We start from the raw sequence: 13,575 nt of genomic DNA, 5'->3' as shown, positions 1-13,575 counted from the left end.
CAGGCATTATAGACGTTTTGGCCACATAAATATGACAAACATTGAATATATAGGGAGTATAATTGCGATAGTGAAAGACAATAAAAAACTAATATAAGAACTAGATCTAAGGCATAATTCTCTATGAAAGGTAAAGTTCCAAACTCGCTAGACACATTTCTTGAACAGATAGTAAAACCTTTGGCTAAACATAATGCAACAAAGAGGTGAGATGTTTTTAAGACTCTTGACAACCACATGCATATGTTATTCAACATGCGTTGTATTATAAACAACCATATTATATGCTATGGGGGAAACATTCATTTTGATAGATATTTTGTCAATTTTTAATCATAAGTTGAGTGATTCTCGATGTTCGTTTTGGATTTTTTGCAATCATTTAAACAGAAGTAAATGTTCTAACCAAGTTGATTTTTTGTAAAGGAAATAAAATAAAAATGGGAAAAAAAATAAAACGGTTGATTATTTAAATGCATTATTGTTTGCCCAATGAACAGATAGCCTCAACCCTCCCATATATACTGATATCACAAACGTTACTTAAAACAAAAACCCATTAGAGAGAATGGAACAGTAGACATTATGAAAAATAAAGATAGTTTTGCTATGAAATAGAAAGAAATCAGTTTTACAAGTCAGGAATATGACAGTTATTAGCAATTCGTTTGATGTGTTTGAAATTTTGATTTTGCCATTTGATTGGGGACTTTCCTTTTTTTAATTTTCCTCGGAGTTCAGTATTTTTGTGATTTTACTTTTTACTGGCAATTTTAGTTCATAGAAATGACAGATTTTATTTTCTCCGCATCAGTGATACTGCAAATAACAAATTATCTATCAAATAAGTCTTAGGCCGTGTTCACACCAAACGACGTGTACAGTAAACATGTTTACAATTAGTTTAATGTAATGGACACTGGTTTCACATTTAATTTGTTCACATCTATACACCTTGTTTTATTACCTGTATATCAGATTTGTTCACACTTGTAAACTATATGTCATTTAAATGTTCATAACGTAGAACTGAATTCAAAGTTTTCGGACAATTTTTCTAGCAGTAAGGGAACGACCATTTGACTTCAAAAAAGGGGGGAATGGAAATATTCTGACCCCAAATTTGATTAAAAAAAATCTGGTCATACAGATGATAAAAATAACATTCTGAATCAAGAGTTTCCCCATACATTATGGTGTTAAATATTGAAAAAAAGTATTTGATCACCAGCATTGAAAAAAAAACGGAATAAAAACGTACGTGCGAAACAAAATCTGACTCAGATAAAAAAAAATAACCCTCCCCCTTTTTTAAAGTCAGTGGTTGCTACTTTATGAAAGCCATTTTTATAATTTGCAGTATTTTGAATATACTAGAGATGTCTCGATTACGCATTAGAAAACGCTAGCTGCAGCCGCTTGCTTACTGACGAAACAAAGGATTGAGATATTAGGGATCAAGTATATTTTTTATCTTTTCTGATTGTTTCAAATGGTATTTTTTCTCCAAGGAGTATTTGGTAAAGGAATAGGGTAACGGTTTTTTTTTTAATTTTAAGTGTTATTTAGCGGATCTGATATACTAAACCAACATATCATTTACCTCACACTTTTTGTAGTCATGCATTTATGCGTGATTCGTTGTTTGAGTAAAGACGAGTGGCGAATATTTCTGTGTACGTCAAGTCGATTCGGGAAGACCTTTTCAAATGAATTAGGCAGCAACTATTTTATTCATTTTTTTTTGGGGGGGGGGGGGGGGGGGGGGAGGGGGAGGGGGCTTGAGTTATAAATTTTTATAGAAAAATGATGATGACAAGTCGAAATCAATTTTAGCATTATAGTGCCAGTTGAGGTTAAAACAAACAAATTTTTTTTCAGGGCCAAAAACTGGAAACATTTTTTTTCCAAAACAAAATCCATAGCTCACCCCCACCCCCTGCCTTTATGTTTTATACTCACCTATAATAGCCCCCCCCCCCCCCCCCGAAAACCAATTGCTTGTTGCCTTATGGGCTCGGCAATGATGCTGCTTTGAGTTCAGGGGTTAATAAAGTACGTTATTTTTTTTTTTACAATTTCTGTAAAGAATTTTTCTAATAATCATGACAATTATCAAAAATATCGATTTTACTTAAAAATAGTTTTTTCCTTAAATATATATATACACGGTAAAACTAATGTCATAAATGTCTAGTTTTGTGTGACTTAACCTACACAAGGCCTACATTGACTATCGACTGTGTGTAGATAAAACATGATTTAAACTACATGTAAACATTGAGTGTTATCAATGGGAACGCAAATGTGTTTAGTTTACGTGTGAGTTACACTAACACAACACCGAATTTAGTTCAATATGAACATGGTCTTATTAAACTATAAGTGTATGGTGATGGTAAGCAAGTAACACTAAATTTGTATTTAAATCAAATCGCAACAAATCATTCGTGGTTGCTAAGGCCAAAAATACAGACTTTTAAAAAATATTGATGCAACGTTCAAAATGTTCTATAATTTTCATTATTTCCTTTTTTCTGTTAAACGCGTTTAAAGTGATTTATTTTGTGTCATTATCATAATTTTTTTTGCGTGCATATTATTAAATCCCCTACTACTTTCCTTGAAGGAACTTAGATTAACAAAAATATCTACTAAAAAGAAAAGAAAATATTTCAGAAATACATAGTGTAGCCGGTGAAATAGGAGATGACTGGATGGTTATCGGAATAAAACTCGGCTACACTAGAGATATGGTTAGTTTTCTAGAAGAAGTTTACCAAGGACAACCAAGACGGAGGAACTTTATGATGATTTATATATGGTGTAATGTTATATCACATCTTGGTTGGAATGTTAAACAATACCTCGCCAAGTGTTTAGCGGACGCAGGACATGCCGACATTGCAGATACTCTTGGTACTGATTACAACATAAGTGAAAACATCCAATACAAAAGAAAACAAGTATCACCTTAAACAACATTTGTCATTAGAACGGACTACACCAACTCCAACATACGACTTTTCGGAGGAAAAGGCGTAAAAATAAAGTCAAACAAAAACGAACAACATATGGTCAATTTCTTTTCTAATATTAATATAACACAATATTGAATTTTGTTAAGACCCAATTCCGTCTTTGTTATATAGTATTGCTACTCTGGGTTTTAATCGCGTCATCAGGCTCCATTGACACCCTGTTTTTTTTTGTGTTTTTTTGTTTGTATATTATCCTTTATTGATTGAGTTCACTGTCTTATATACATGATATATACGAAATTATAATAACAGTTGTACATATACGTGCTGTCCCTCTTTTCGCTATTCCAGCGATTAGAATAGTGGGGAATAAAATTAAACCACAGTTATTGTAGGGATGATATAAATAAGATTAAGAACACATCAAATAGGTAAAAGAATAAGGGGGTTAATGGCCCAAAACCACCCGTAATCGTGACTACTGAATTATTTGATATTCTTTATCGTGTCATGGCATTAACTAAAGAATACCTCGTCGTGCCAAACTATAGCTATGTCAGTTGTATGTGTCGTCGGTTTCTCCACGGCCACGTTACAACACATTTTAATACGAAAATACTCTCTCTGCAAGTGTATTTTCTGAACATGGTTAAAGGACAAGCGTTTTTTGGTTTCGCTTGTGCCCCTTGTTCATTTAGCCAAAGTTCCATTAATTAATCCGTTTGCTAAGATTTGCCAAATCTTCTAACGAGACAAAAAAATTTAGATTTTCTTAAAACTTTAAAACTTCTCACTAGTAATATCAAGACAAAGACTTTTTTCAACCAATATAGCTGTACATGAACAGTATTATTTTTAGGAGAACGGTTTGAACTGAATTTAAATGAATCATTGGAGCAGAGAAAACATATAGGATCTATTGAGTGGCAAACACAGTCAGGTATTTATCAAACACAATTATACCATTCATAGTCTTTTCCCAGGATGTCCTAATTCATAAAAAGGGTAATTACTTTACCTTCTATCCCATTTGAAACGACAAAAAATTTTTTTTTACTCGATATTTACAGTCAAAATATATCTATATATTACTGCAAATATGAAACTGCTTCATACGATGTATTCAGTATTCCAACGGAACTATAGTCTCACGAAAGCAGTTGTGTACAAGTTTTGGGGCCTTAAAAACATTATTCGTATGATTCATAATAGGATTTTACAGATATTGCCAAACATACTGCGTAGTACAATAGACCACGTCAACAACCAACACACAAGTCTTTCGAACAACTTAGATACAACCAAACACAACAACAAAAGACACATGGTCCAAATATCCTTCCTTGAGGGAATTGGAAGTTGGGGGAAGGATGCAGGAGTTGGGAGGGAAGTGGTATTAGGGACCCCTCTTGTAAGTCCAATGCTTGACAATGAAAAGAGTATATTTATCTACGTTTTCTATACCGTGAACATTTGCCGATAATTGTTTTGGATTTATGTTTTTATTTTAAAATATGGTTCATTTGAAGTTATAAATGATAGAATAATCAAATATGTAGGTATCCGTGTCAACAATACAGCGTATCTATGTTTTTCTCACAGTTAGGTCTTTACAGATTGTCACAAATTCTCTGCCAGCTCTTATATTCACGAATAAACATTCCAGTTATCAGTATTTCAAAATGTATTAAAAAATGACGATTTGGGTTTGCCTTGTGGGTGGTTGTGGATACTTTTATCATATATAAATTGCAATACATATACTCCATGAAGTCACAAAACAATAGTAGTGAACGAAATCTTTGAGAACAAACACTTGAAAATGACCATGACTGATATCGATGTGGTTCTGCAAATATTTTGCCCTTAGTAATTAATTATTTCAGGCATTGACTTCCAAGACCAACCTGAAATTTAAATTAAATGAATGAAAATAAAATGTGATCTAACTTTTGATTTATGAATCGAATGCAAGATAAAACTATCAATATTGAAATATCAGTGAACACTTTTGATAATAATCCTAAAAAAGCAATAAATATATCTAAGGTCTATTTTTAGCTTGTGAGTTTTATCCCATTTACACTGTTTGAAAAATGATCATTGCAATTGAACTCATCAGGAGGCTTTTTATTTGTCTTCATCATGCCTAGACTCGTCTGGTCAAACTGACATTAAAGAATTAAAATAAGGATAAAAGCTGATCGAATCTTTAGAAATTTGAATTTGAAATTTCTTGTTTGCATTTAATAATGTTTTGAAGTATTTACAACTCGATTTGCAAATGATTTTAATACGACTGCTGCTATATATAATGGATATTCACCAAGTTTGTCAAAGTAACTATTTACCACAGCGTATTATAAGTTCTTTGATGCTAGCATACAAAGATGTTGCACACTGAACAACGTTGAATTAGTTTTTGGACTCATTCGACTTTGAACAGTTGAAATGAGGCAATTAAATTACAGAAACAATCCAGCATTACAAGGCAAAATAGCACTTTAATGCTGTTAAAACAAATTTAAGATCCCAAAATATTTCGTCAGTTCAGAAACCTATTTTTGAAGTTAATAGATATAGGAAGATGTGGTGTGAGTGCCAATGAGACAACTCTCCATCCAAATAACAATTTAAAATTAAACCATTATAGGTTAAAGTACGGCCTTCAACACGGAGCCTTGGCTCACACCGAACAACAAGCTATAAAGGGCCCCAAAATTACTAGTGTAAAACCATTCAAACGGGAAAACCAACGGTCTAATCTATATAAACAAAACGAGAAACGAGAAACACGTATATATTACATAAACAAACGACAACTACTGTACATCAGATTCCTGACTTAGGACAGGTGCAAACATTTGCAGCGGGATTAAACGTTTTAATGGGCCCAAACCTTCTCCCTTTTTCTGAAACAATAGCATAACTCACAACATATAAAAACATACGATAAAATATCAATTAGCAGACTTAACTCAATCAAAAAACGTATGATTACACAAAGAACGAATAAATTTGATCTGCGATATCTGAATACAAATGCACAGTTAATTAAATATTAGAGACAAACAGTCATGACCAAAAGGCTATCAAACAAATTCAAACACACTGAGAAATATTTAACCAATCAATGTTCACTTTAGAAAAAAAAACGTTTTTTTATAATCTTGAAGTTTATACAAATGTTGTAAGAATAAGTGAAAAATTGAAGATATTACAAATAATCAAAGCTGGTATACAGCCAAGATCCATATAAATAAAAAATGACAAAAAAGCATTATAAACAGTATCAACAGGTCGAATTAACAAGAAAATACGATTTGAGAGTACTCGCAGTTACTGACAGCTAGTTAAAAGCCAAAACCAATTAATAGTAAAAAATCATGCATCAGAGACTAAGGCTGAGTCACCAATTGAAAACACCAGTGAAATAGCCAGACACAGTTGTAGTGAATCAACAAGAACAATAACTGTAGTGTTTTATGTGATGATGTTTGTTACAATCGTCATGACGTTCCGACAAATTCTTGTTGAATATGCACAGCAAGGCAATAAGACAGAATCTAAAGACCTAGATAAAAAGTTAAGGAATCTGTCATTCATAGAATTTTACTTGTCGAATTAATGTAATACATCGACGGCTCACATTCTTGAAATAAACATATCATAGATGAACAGATGCTGTGACAATCTATGAACTTGCTGTTATCGCTTAATTGAACAGTAAACACCTTGAGCAACATGGAGTTGTCATGGAAAGGTGATTAATACAACGCTTTTGAAAAATTGGATACTAGCTGCCATAGAAGATATACAAGCACACCTGGAAAGGTTTTTCAACGAGCATGCATGTTGGGTTCGTTCTGCAACAGGCTATGTCTTAAAGTCGTGACGATAAATGTCTCATAATGACCAAAGTAGCTAGTAAAGTTTGAAGAGATATGATTAATACTAAGGGTAGTTTTACATACACATCCAATGAAGGCTTTTAACATGAATCAATTCCACAAACAACGAGAAAGGTGGCTCTCTATCTGAGACGTAATAAATTGGATTTGTATCCCTTCCATGACTAGTTGCACAATTGGATTGTTATATCTGCGAAACGGTTTGTGGAATTAATGTTTGTGGAATTGATTCATGTTGACAGCTGTTATTTTATGTTCCTGAAAAACTATTCTTAATACCAGTTATATCTGGTCGAACTATTTTAATTGCTATGATTATGATGATGCTTTTATTTTCAAGCTTTTGAGATGGTGTCTGTTTCAGAGCCTCACCAACACCGTCGTTCAAAATCAGGAAAACGAATCTACCTTGCGTGTTCGCCTGAGATCTACAATAGCGATCGGCAAGCTTGAAGATTGACGATGTGCCGTCGAAGTACATGTATTCTTCTATTTCGGCAAGCACAATTCCATGCATAACAGATTACTGGCGTGCTTTCTGTCTCTTTAAGTTTTGCCTGCTTGTAATACTGTCAAGTTTTATCACAAATAATGCAGGATAATTGACGTCCTGTGATATTACATCTCTAGAATTTTGTTTGGCTAAAAGAACCGTGTCTTATGGTACAGTTGTATACTCTTTTGTATATCATAAATGACGATGCATCGTGAAGATCGTCGGATGAATGACCACAAAAAATATACATTGCAGGCATTGCTCTTGTTAATCCAGCACAACTTTCCCATGTTAGTGGAAAGCTAGATATATTTTTCTCATAAAAGGAATTTCCAAATGGAAAGATATCTTGATATTCAATCAAGACAAATATTATGTAAATTTCGCATAAGTGCCCACCAATTACGAGTAGAAAAAGAGCGACATAAGAACAAACCTATAGAAAGGTCACAAAGGACTTGTAATTTTTGTTTTCATAGTGATATAGAAGATGAGTTTCATTTTTTAATAAACTGTCCATTGTATAATAGATGTTGGGAATCATTGTTTGTACAAGCTAATGAGCACTGCTCTGTTCATTGTGTCTTTTTGTGTCGGGATGTATAAGTACCCGGCCACGTCCACTTGTATTTTTTTTTATCTGATGAGTTAAGCCTTTTTTCAATTGATTTTTATAGTTCGTTATTTTGTTGTACTGATATACAATTGTTCCAGGTTAGGGGAGGGTTGGGACCCCGCTAACATGTTTAACCCCGCCACATCATTTATGTATGTGCCTGTCCCAAGTCAGGAGCCTGTAATTCAGTGGTTGTCGTTTGTGTATGTGTTACATATTTGTTTTTCGTTCATTTATTTATTTTTACATAAATGAGGCCGTTACCTTTCTCGTTTGAATTGTTTTACATTGTCTTATCGGGGCCTTTTATATCTGACTATACGGTATGGGCTTTGCTCATTGTTGAAGGCCGTACGGTGATCTATAGTTGTTTATGTTTGTGTCATTTTGGTCTTTTGTGGATAGTTGTCTCATTGGCAATCATACCACATCTTCTTTTTTATATATACTGTCAAAATTTAATAACTTAGACTGCAAATCAAAATTTGTATGGTTAATGACCACTAAAGATAACCATATACTTAAAAAGTTAAGTTTTTTTCTTATTCAGAGTTTTAAATTGAGACCCACAAATTCTGTAAATGGCTAAATCTCTTTCAGTTTATTCATATATATATTTTAAATTCAAAAAAATAAATTCAGATACACATTTTTCTATCTATGTTTATGCATATTTCATCTATTAATATTTAAAGGCTTATATATGCATTAATAAACTACAGACAAATCTCTAAGGTGCTTATCGTATTCTTGTAATTATATTTAAAACAAAATAATTATATCCATACATATCTAGTAATTGGTTGCTGTGTGTACATGGAGAAAAATACCCTTATAACTTATCAGTTGTCTCCCATATTACCGTCTATTCCATGTGCATGCAATAACTGTTCAATGTTCTATTGTGATGTATTTCATTTTATTATTTTGTTATAACACAAATCATTGTAATCATTGTATGAAATTTGAAACCCGCAAGGGTCCATAATTGGATGTATAAAGTATTCTTATTCTTATTTTTATTCTATGACTGGTTATTTTACTTATAAATCTTTAACTTTAGATGTATGTTTTCGGTTTTTCTGATGAAATGTTGTAAGATCTAAAAATGTGTTTGAATAGTATGTGTGCAAATTTGCCTTGAGCCTCTGGATTGTTTCTGCATTTCCATATCATAGCGTGCATTTAAATGTTTCAAAATTAAGCGTTATATTTTTGTATGCTAGCATGAAAGGACAGATTACCAACTCAAATGATTATGTCTGTTCTCTTTGTGTCAACTTGGCATTGTAAATCCTTACGTGTCCTCTCATGGCATCCCATACATTGTTTCCAGTTTATTTATTTATTAAGTTATTCAGTCAACGTCTTTTCGATATTTAAATTTAAATCCTGTCAAAAAAGTGTTATAAAAATATGTTATTATATATGCACTGTAATTTCTGTGGTAAAAGTCACTTAGCCAATCCTGTTTAGGTTAAAGAAATTTGGAATCATATACCTCATTTTCGTATCCCTTTTTAGTAAACATGTGCATGCCTTATTTGGCCACTTGATTAGTATCCAATTTCAATAGCAACAGTCATATACCATGTATTACAATGGTTTTGCTAAATTAGTTGTAAATGCGTTTCAACGTTAAGAATAAATGAAAATAACAAATAAATAAAAATAGTATATAAGATTTGTTGGAAATTCTTGTAACAAATCGCCACCATTCAAGATGGCTACCAGTACTTCAATACCTGAGATCCTCAACTAATAGTATTGATCATTTGTGATGAATATAGCATGTGTTACAAAAATTTTTAGAGCAATATTTTTATAATTTTCTTTTAAACGACTCAAAAAATTGTAGAGCAATATTTTTATCAATTTTTTGTAAACAACTGTCCTATATGGGAACCCCTCGGGGCATCGATGTAGCAAGTGTACGAGTTCTGGGTTAAATAAATTAAATTTGAACGTACAAGTTAAAAAGGTTGCAAAGGACCATGCAAATATTTAAAAAAAGAATATGAGGTTGTACTACTCTATCTAAATTGTGAATTGAATTGACATAATAGAACGGGGCAGCTATTATATGGTTTGACAGACCATGTATTGATTTATGTTATATTGTTTACGTCAATCAAGAACATGTGAGTTGATGATCTTCTTATGACATTATTTGCATGATATGATACTTTTTTTTCTGCCAGAGAGGTCTTCACATAAACTGTATGAACCAAATGATTTATTTTCATCAATTTTGAGTTTTTTGGAGATCTATCAATTTTGGCTCAACTTTGAATTTCAATATTTTTCAAGATGGCCGCAATTCTATATGTGTAACATTTTGTCCAAAAAGGGAATTGATGTGAGCACTGTCACTTATTTTACCAGGTTTCATGTCAATATCTTTATCAATATAATGTTTTAAGAATTTTTTAAGTATTTTTTTTAAATCAAACGACCGCCATTTTTACAATGGCCCCCTTTCCACATCATTTCGAATTTCGAAGTGGGTCCATAGCTAAAACTGGTTTACATGACCTATACTGCTTGTCCTGTCTCCGTTGTTAAACGTGCTGACCGTACTGTGAATTACTTGAATATTTGGAGTTGTCTCCCATTTACTTACTTTCGTTTTTGTTTACATCATGGACACCGCATGGAAATTTGTTGCTATATGTCAGCACAGTGTAAGTAATATACGACATAATACATTTATTAAAGCTTCTCTCATATGGACAACATCAGTCATATGCATAATCGGTATAAATTATGCTTCCTTTGGACCAGGCAACCGAAATATTACCGTTCAGCAGCCGACCTACTTTGAACCTACAAAAACGAATTTTGCAATGAGATATTTCAAAAGACCACTCTATCAAATATGGAAACTTTTTCTTGATTAGATTGTGTAAAAGTGTATTGTAGAGATTAGAAAAATCTAAACCGTCAACAGAATAAAAATGAATTTATCTAAAACATCTTAAGAATTTTAACACTCCAAAAATAATCAATACCATTTTTTTCATAAACCTTATTACAAAAGTTTATCACAAGTTCATTGATGGTAGTTAGGGAGGAAGTTAGAAGTACTGTTAGATTAGTAGTAGAACACTTACTAGAAGCGGAGATTAAACGCAATTTGAATTGTATTTTCTGTACATAGTAGGGACCTTCAAATGTTCGGAAGAGGTTTAAAGGTGTGTAGTGGCAGTGATATGCTTGTTAACAATTTGACTCTCATTGGTGCGTACGTACATGTACCTGGATGTAGAGGAATTAATAATTTCGTTTTCATTTAGTATATGTGTCACACCACCACTACATTATTGGCTGCCTTGTCTGCCGGTACGAATACACACCGCTTTGCGAGTAGTTATAGTTTATTTGTTTAATCTACAAATGGGATTATCATGGATCCTATTAATGATGTCAGAATTGTATTCAAAAACGGATATTCGAATATTAACAGTATTTATAATTATGTTCAAATAACACGTTTGCGCTAATGGTATTTTAAGGTTACATATTTCTAAAACTTTTGGCGTGCATAATTTTTAACCAAAACTAAGCCCCTATAACGAACTTAGATTAACAATGATATCTATTAAAATGTAATAAAAAATATTTCAGAAATATTAGATATAGCCGGTAAAATAGGACATGACTGGATGGATATAGGAATAAAATTCGGCTACACTCAAGTTATGCTTAGTCATCTAGAAGAAGTTTATCCAAGACAACCAAAATGGAGGAATTTTACGATGATTGCTGAATGGTGTGATGTTATATCTAATCTTGGTTGGAATGTTAAACTATACCTTGCCAAGTTTTTAGCGGACGCAGGACATGCTGAAATTGCAGATACTCTTGGTATCGACTACAACAGTAAGTAAAACAATATCTTCAAAGAAAAAAAAGGAATCACAAGTAACATTTGACAGCAGAACTGACTACATTAACCCAAACAACCGACTCTTCCGAATACAATACAAACTTACAAATAAAGTCAAACAACAACAACTAACGTATGCTCAAATATACTCTTTAACTAAGTACACTGGTTTAAATGTTAACGTACATTAAAGTGTGTTTATACCCATTTCCGTCTTTGTTACAACTTAATTCCTGGTCGTCTTTTTTATCGCGTTCACAGGCGCCATAGCATGATGGACCCCACCTCCCACCCCAGCCCCTTTTCCCATATTCTTATTCTCCTTCTGTTCATGTTTAATTTTTTTTGTTTAAATAGCAAAATAATCAAACACAGAAAACGAATGGAAAGCATTTGTCATATCCCTAACTTGGTACAGGCATTTAAATATTTAGAAAATGGTGGATATTTGTATTTTAAATACATACTGTTGAAGGCCGTATATTCACTTATAATGGTTTACTTTTATTAATTGTTCTTTGGATGGAGAGTTGTCTCATTGACACTCACACCACATCTTCCTATATCTATTTGTCCCTCTGTGCTTTTCTCTTCCAGCATTAGAGTAGCGGGAATTGATAAATAAAGCAGTGTCATTTTAAGGATTGTATGAACAAGACCAAGAACATGTCAAATAAGGGGAAATAAGGGGAAATATTAGAAAAAAAACTTAGACAAAAAAGACGGTTTATGCCCTAAATCGTGACAAGAGGAATTAATCGAACCACAGCAGGGCCGAGTCGGCTCCATATTATTTAAGATACCTAATACAACAAATATCATCTAAGTATATCAACTGCTTGGTAGACACTATTGGTTGGGTGTTCCAAATATTTTGATTTATACTTCTATTAAAACAAAAATATACCCAACATTATTTACTATGTGTGCTCAATATCATTATAAACTGATATACTTTTTCTGTAATAAGATATTAGAACATCTACATATAAAAAATTGATGATTTTGGTTTAATCATCAACGGAAAGTGTATTTTGTGTTATGTGACAAAATGTTGACTTTGGCATTTTCTATCTAGGAATGTTATGTATCTTCTGTGTTTTTGTTCTTCTTTTCGTGCAAAAAATTCACACCCAATAATTATTTCTCCTTTTTGTTCGTACATTTTTAAATGGAATATAATCAATACTTGAAAGGTTGATTGACGGCTTTGTAAAACGAAAATGTTTTCTGGAATTTAACGTTGTCGTTTTGCTGTATGTTGAACTATTTGCTAGATACTCAAGGCACGTACAAACATTGAATGCATACAAATAATGGAAAGTTTCAAAGCTACACAGGGAAATTTCATCCATTTAAATGTTTAATGCATTGAGATTCACGTGAATGTTACCTCAAACGAACTGATATGTGAAACTCGTGTGAAATTTTTAATACAAATCTACTGTGAAATTATATTAAATTGTAAAAAAACACCTTTTTTGGGGTCGGAGGTAGGATTTAGGTTGGGGGCGGGGGGTAAACCTCACATGGAATTCACGTACATCTGTTCATTTTATTTTCTCGTATAAGTTCGTTTGAGGTCAAATTCATACGAGAGTCATGTAATATTTGCTATGTAGTGGCCTTTTATCTTTTTTCCCTCATCAGATCAGTTAACTTGACAAAGAGGGCTGTATGTA

Source organism: Mytilus trossulus, chromosome 8 (genome assembly GCF_036588685.1).
Source record: "Mytilus trossulus isolate FHL-02 chromosome 8, PNRI_Mtr1.1.1.hap1, whole genome shotgun sequence".
Lineage (NCBI taxonomy): Eukaryota > Metazoa > Mollusca > Bivalvia > Mytilida > Mytilidae > Mytilus > Mytilus trossulus.
Note: the sequence above shows the minus strand (reverse complement) of the source record.